Source organism: Plectropomus leopardus, chromosome 16, assembly GCF_008729295.1.
Source record: "Plectropomus leopardus isolate mb chromosome 16, YSFRI_Pleo_2.0, whole genome shotgun sequence".
Lineage (NCBI taxonomy): Eukaryota > Metazoa > Chordata > Actinopteri > Perciformes > Serranidae > Plectropomus > Plectropomus leopardus.
The window spans coordinates 9476424-9483143 of record NC_056478.1 but is presented as its reverse complement, the minus strand read 5'-3'; the positions used below and the strand labels follow the sequence as shown (position 1 = coordinate 9483143).

General features: G+C 36.1%; 1 long non-coding RNA gene across 2 annotated transcripts; it reads left to right on the top strand.

The window, feature by feature from the left end:
- The first annotated feature begins 2500 nt into the window (after nt 1-2500).
- Nucleotides 2501-6446, top strand: LOC121955571. Of its 2 annotated transcripts, none has more exons than XR_006106637.1 (5): nt 2501-2761; nt 3530-3607; nt 3741-3784; nt 4102-4176; nt 6092-6446. It is a non-coding gene; the product is annotated as an uncharacterized LOC121955571 (long non-coding RNA). The 2 variants fall into 2 exon arrangements; XR_006106636.1 differs by lacking the exon at nt 6092-6446 and adding an exon at nt 4311-5241.
- The last annotated feature ends 274 nt before the right edge of the window (nt 6447-6720 follow it).

Sequence of the window (6720 nt, the reverse complement as noted above, 5' to 3'; positions counted from 1 at the left end):
ACCAAAGACCTGAAACTTTAAAAATGTGGCTCTCAACCTTTTTCCTTAAGGGATCTCTTTTCTAAAACTAAGTCAACTGACGACCACTGACTAAGTGGCATATTTCATGGATATTAGATATTATATTTAATGTGTAACAATAACAGAGCAGAGTAACTGCTCAACGCAACAATTTACCCAAATAGTGAATGCAATAACTGCAGGAAGTTTGAGCAAAATGAGCAATTTGGATGAATTTTGAGCAGATTATTCTGTGAATACTGCATCAGAGATGAGTATTCTTGATATTTTTAGGACCTTTTTTGGGTCTGTATTGTATTAGTTTTCTTTTCCCTGATACATGGCCATTGTTCTGTTTGCTCTATGGCTGTTTTAACTGCATACTTTTTTAGTTTCAGGATGAGGCCGTTTGGTAGAGAGCAAAAGGCTCTGTGAAGCTTGTGTTCAGGTTTTCATCATGCCCTTATTTTGTAGTAGTAGTTTATATTTTGAATTCAGAAAAAAGAGTTTTTTTGTTTGTTTTTTTTTCAAATAAATGAATGGAATGCTTTATATATAGGCCTAAGTTTTCTTCCGACCCTCAAAATCATGAGCTCCTTACGACGACCCCCCTGTGAATCGTTGGCGACCCTTAGTGGGAGCCAAAACCCACAGGTGGGAATCCCCTGCTCTCTAACACATTTAGGTGCTGCTGGGTGGACAAGGTATACTAGTGAGTGTATAATAAAAGACAAATAGATTTAAAACGTCGTCTGTTGCAGTTTATTTTTTTCCTCTATTCTGCAAAAGATAGAAAACACTGGAGAAACTTTAATAAAGCAGAACTTAAATTCTGCACACATTGCACTTTTTCAACTCTTCATAATGCTGCACCATTGAACTCTGGAACAAAACATAATGCCAACTTTCATGCTGATATTGCACAAGGTCCCTTACAATGAAAATCTGACGAATATATTCAGTTAGGATAACAATAAATATGAAACTTTCATGGGTAGAGTTTGTGTAATATTTGGTTAACTTGTAGGTCACATATTCTGTCTGTAGAGGGTGCAGTGAAGGTAAATATCATGTCACCACTATTTACTAGGGTCATACAGCAGTACTGACCTGGTTTATACAGAATTACTTTCTTACCGTAATAACCCTAAGTATTGTGTGCTGACTAACAGCCTTCCCAGGTCTGATGCATTTATGCACCAATATTGCCATAAACCCCTAAAATAAACCCTAAAACAATGCAGAAAATAATTTAAAATGCAATGAGATTGCTCTTATGATGGGATCTTGTTTACCATATTTAAAAACCTGCACATTTTGTACTTCCTTTATATTTTGTTCCCTCGGTGTGAAATAGCAGGATGTGGGCAAGAGATCACATTTTATTCTGCCGATGCTTTCTACATCCTGTTCTGCAGAAATTCAAAGACTGCAGGAGTTGTATTCTTGAGAAAAAATAAAAGGCGACTGCAGATACCATAGAGATATATTTTATATTTTATGGGACAGTTCCTGGATAAATCTCGCGAGAGGATTTCAATCACCATGACCCAGATGTAAAACTTTTTCACGTCATTCAGACATCCTGAATGTGTTTCATTATTGGGTGTAATCATCTGTTTGTGTGGGAGCTATAACCGAATTTATGATGGAGCAAAACAGCCCAGGACAGTAGGCCTAAATGTGATAGATATGTTATACCTCATGCACTGTTACCCACAGAATGCTTATTTGTTATTTGCAGGAGGTTCCTGACAAAACAACCTGGCAGAGCGAAAAAAATAAATAAAATCAGTTTTATAACCATCAAAACATGAGCTGAGTGCTTTACAGCTAGCATTATACCTAAGCATTATGCCTAAGCTTTTCTTAAGCCCCCTTCCCTCCCTCCTTTGGTTCAAGTCTCTCTTGCATCTTTGATTTGTGTGTGTGTGTGTGTGTGTGTGTGTGTGTGTGTGTGTGTGTGCGTGTGTATCAGTTAGCTTTCTTTCCCTGTCCAAAAAATACATAAATAAAGCTACTTGACATTTATTAACAGAGCTGTATGCAGCATTCACAGCATCCAACCCGGACTCACTCCCAACTTGTCAAATACTGATGTTTGGTAAGTGACCCTCGATGTCAGATACCAATTGCAATTGCAACCTTTAGCAAATTCATAAGAAAAAATACACACAGCTGTCCTTAATGAGGAAAAAATGAAAGCAGTGCTCAGTTTTGTTTATATGCTTAAAATGGACGTACTGTTTTTTCCTCATGGGCGACCACTTGTGTCGATATTATCTGTATGCTGTAAGCAGTCCAGGCAGAAGCAGATGTTGCTTGGTCTTGCAAAAGGTGTTGGTGGACAGTTGAGTGCATGTCACTTCAACACATCAGCCTGCTGCTTACATGTAGTCTTTTCCCCGAAAAGGTACCTGTGGGTGGCTACACCACGCGTATTTTTTCTGTGCAAGTTTCCTTTGAGAACTGAAACATGCTTACTTGCTCATCCGTGGTATGCAAAGGAAAGTACTGCATGCTGATTTCATTTCAGCTCATCAGCAGAGGAAGATGGCCACTTTTTTTGGGCTGTAAAATCTTTTCAGATGATATAATAGAGAATATATCTTTAATGGATGTCAAAAAGGCATACATATTTATAATCCAACCAACAAAGATAGATTTTTTTTTCCCTCTCAGTTGAGATATTTAACCAACTTTGGAATGGAAGAAAGATCAGTAACCTGCATGCTTTTCAAGGGCGTTTTCAAGAAAAGAGGTAAGTTTAAGTTTGGGGGTGATGAACATTTTTATCTACTTTGGTTGGAAGCACATGTTGAATGAATCTTCATCATCAGTGTATAGGGAATATCCAGTTGAAAACGTGCTTTAAAGTTAGAAGATTTGAGGTATTATTTGGCGGGAAAGGTCTAATTTAAATTTTCGACAGTGAGTGTTATTTTAAAAATGAACAATGTTTTAGTTTGTAACATAAATTGGCAAGAAATTCTTCCTTCTGTTATAAAAAAAAGTCTAACACAAATGAAAAACAGCCTATCAGAAATAACCCAGTAAACCAAAGGTTTCATGTCATTATTTAAATAGCATTTTGACATTCTCAGCATTGCTGTACATTAACGTAATAAAATATCAGCGAGTATACGTAACACGTGACATTCAAGTGGTCAACGACACATGACGTAAGCCTGAATGTGAGGAGACAAAGAAGTCAAAAATGGCGTCTGAAAAACCGAGTGTGAGTTTGAACATATTAGGTTAAAATGAATATATCTGTACAAGAATTTGCTTAAGCACTGTATATGGAAGTACTGTAGTTTGGGAAGTTACTGATCGTATCTGGATGTGGATCGACTTGGTGAATTGATTTAATCAGAGTCAAGTTATCGGCCTCACACATTAGCATTGTTAGCATGTGGATTCAACATTCATTTAAGCAATTTCTTATCAAAGTCTTACACTTTGGTGTTGTTATATGGGGATTACATCATGGATTTCATTACACAATACATTTTTGATAATATTGCAGATTTCCATCAAGTGTGTGGACGATGCCGATGGAATTGGTGGAGTGGTCGTCTATGACTATCAAACATACTCCCTTCAAGTAAGATTTATACTTTTGAATTTGAAGTGTAGAGTCAAAATCTGTTTAAATATATGTTTAAATCCAGTATATGGTCTTCAGTAACATTTGTATGTATTGCGTGTTACGTGTTTTGTTCTCTTTGCATAATCAGGTTGCCGTCGAGCAGTCTGCTTCTGGTGGACAAGGCCCTCTCAGGTTAGGCAAAGCAAAGCGAGACAATTCAGTGAAATTAAACATAAAGGCACTGAGAGATGATTTAAAAGAAACACAAAGCATTTTTGAAATACAATACAAAAGACATACACACACATACAAATACAATTACATTTTTTAAATCAAAGTAAAATAAGAGGGGTTAAATGAGTAGCAACTAGAGTTAATGTAATGTAATTTTTGCACCTTTTACATGAAATGTGTGGACTTAAGTAACATTTTAATTTATATTTGTAAATACTGCAGGCTAAACCCATCTAATGTATTTTTTTTCTCTCTGTGCAACTGTCGTACTGTAGTTCTGTGAGACCTTTTCAATTTCCCCGTTATGACAATGAGGACCCTCCAGAGACTGACAGTAATGCACCATCCAGGTAAAAAAAAAGACTTATTTCAATTGACATTATACAGAAACCCTTAGAGGCTAAGCATTGCATGTACTGCATGTATTTATTATTGAATAGGTAACCCACCATTCTAAACTAAACTTCTGTCCCCCGTCTCTCAGGAGGAGGAGGTAGAGAAGATGAGTGATACACACAGCCATCATCCCTCTCCATGAATTGGCAAATTGAGACTCCAGGAAGTTACTGGTCCCGGACTAAGAAATAGTCTACAATACAACCCCTGTAGAGAGAAAACTGCCCTTTTTACAATTTGGTGCTTGTATGGATTTAAACAAAAAAACAGAATCAGTGAGCTTTAGTGCTAATAGGATTTTTTTTTTTTTTTGTTTGGACAGAGCCAGGTGAGCTGTTTCCCCATTTCAACTCCGTATTTATAAAGTATAGAGATTTATTAATTTTCAATTGAAACACTAATCATATAGTGAGGTAATATGTGGCCTGATAAGGAAGTGCGGGAAGTCTGAGAGACTGTGGAAAAAAGTCATAGATCATTTTGTAAGCCCTGTCTCAGCTGGATACCTAGCAAGTATTTTAAAGAAATTATCACAAGTTAATTGGGACTATCTCACCCATGACACTATGATCGAATCCTCTCAACACTATACCTAACAAATTCTTATCAGAGGATCTGGGTGTAGCCCCTTGTTTGCTTAACTCATTAGCAGTTCTTTATCTTCTGGATGTGTTTCAGACTATTTCAAGACCAGTAATTTCCTAGGCTCTGATCATCTACAGACCAGTTTTTAAGCTCCACTTTCTACAAAAAAAAACCTGGAGAAAATTGTCTCAAATCAATTGTTAGAGGGTTTGATCATTAACATAATTGATAATTCTTCAGTTTAGTTTATTTCTGTTTATTTGTTATTGATATTTACTGAACATGAATGTGTAACTTTTTTCTTTCTTTTATTTGTCCTTGTATTTGAAACACTTTATAAAGATGCCCTATGAATAGGGGTGTTATTATTATTATTATTTATGCACCTTCATTGCATTATTCATCTGTCCTTAATGACAAAATAAATAAATAAATAAAACACCCAAACTGTCAAGTAATTGCTTCACACTTTACCCTGGAGTGCAAGACACTAAAACTGATTAAAAGTTATTAGCAAACATATTGTTTGAATATTCACCTCCATGGTTCTAAATATGAAGGATTAATATGGGCCCTGTCCTAGGCAGCAGGTTTATTGCATAATCTGAATAGCAGAGTTAAACTCAGACCCTTCACTAAACTCAAAAATTGGACTGGTGTTAAAACTTTTATGCCGCAGCAGTTGATCAGCTAACTACACATCCTTCTTGAAATGTTGCTGTTTAAGGTCGTTTACAAATCTCTTTTACTGTATCAAACACTGTAGAGTAATTTGCTTTTGAAGGTAATGGGGCAAAAGTGTACAAGTGTGATTGAAATAAGTGTAAGTGCATTAATGTTCAATGACACTTGGCTTTTAAGTAGCACATCTCAACAACAAGAGAGTCAACAGCTAAATACCTGCTTTGAAATAATACTGTGGCAAAGGCCACAATTTAACATACTAAAAAATGCAGTGGTTTGAAAATAACATTTCTTTCATAGCATTTGAAAGAAACACTTTGATTAGAGTTACTCTAGTTACACAAAATCTTGTCCAGTAGTCCCACTAATGTCGGCCCTCCATTTTTTTAAAATTTAAAAGGACATTCGTGGGATTCTCCATCTAAGAAAAGCATAATGACAATCTTCTTAAAACCAGTCATTTGCTCAGTTTGAACTACATTTAAAAAGTTTTTCACTGCTGAAAATATAGTCTTTTTTAAATAAAACTAGGCTGTCTATACAAAGGAAAGATGCAAATACTTCTGAAATGTGCTACATGATTTGAACTCTTTGCCGCAGTAGTCTAAGAGCAGCGAGCTGGGTGGCTGAGGATCTGTGGCGCCGTTGACGTGGACGATCTTGTGGTGCTCCAGGTTCACAGTGAGGTCACAGCGGTGCGGTTTGACCCTCGAGTGGATGACTTTGTGAGTTTTCATCCTGGACCTGCAGCTGAAGGTTTTCCTGCAGATGGTGCACATTTCATTGTCCAATCTTTGAGGGAAATAGTTTGGGATTATTTTACTTCTCTACTACATTTATTTTGACATTTTAGCATGACTTTGTATATTTATTTTATAAACAACTATATAATTAGCTGCATTATTTAACCCAGATTTATGTAAATGAATTAAAATGAGCTTCGCCTTTACATTTGCACATTTGAATGATTAACACTTAAATGCATTAGTAACTTTAACCCTTTATATGTTATGTATCTATTTTTTTGTTAATATGCTTGTAATAAAAATAAAATATTTAACAATTTACTGTGTGTGGGGTTTGTTTTTACAGGCTTTGCTGAGGGTTCACCCTTCTTGGATATGGGGAACACAACCTCATAGACCGCTTGTCCTTCAAATGTTGTTGCTTGTTCACAGTCTGAATTTTTTTTGTAATGCATGACCTCTAGGCACAACCTACTGAGTCAG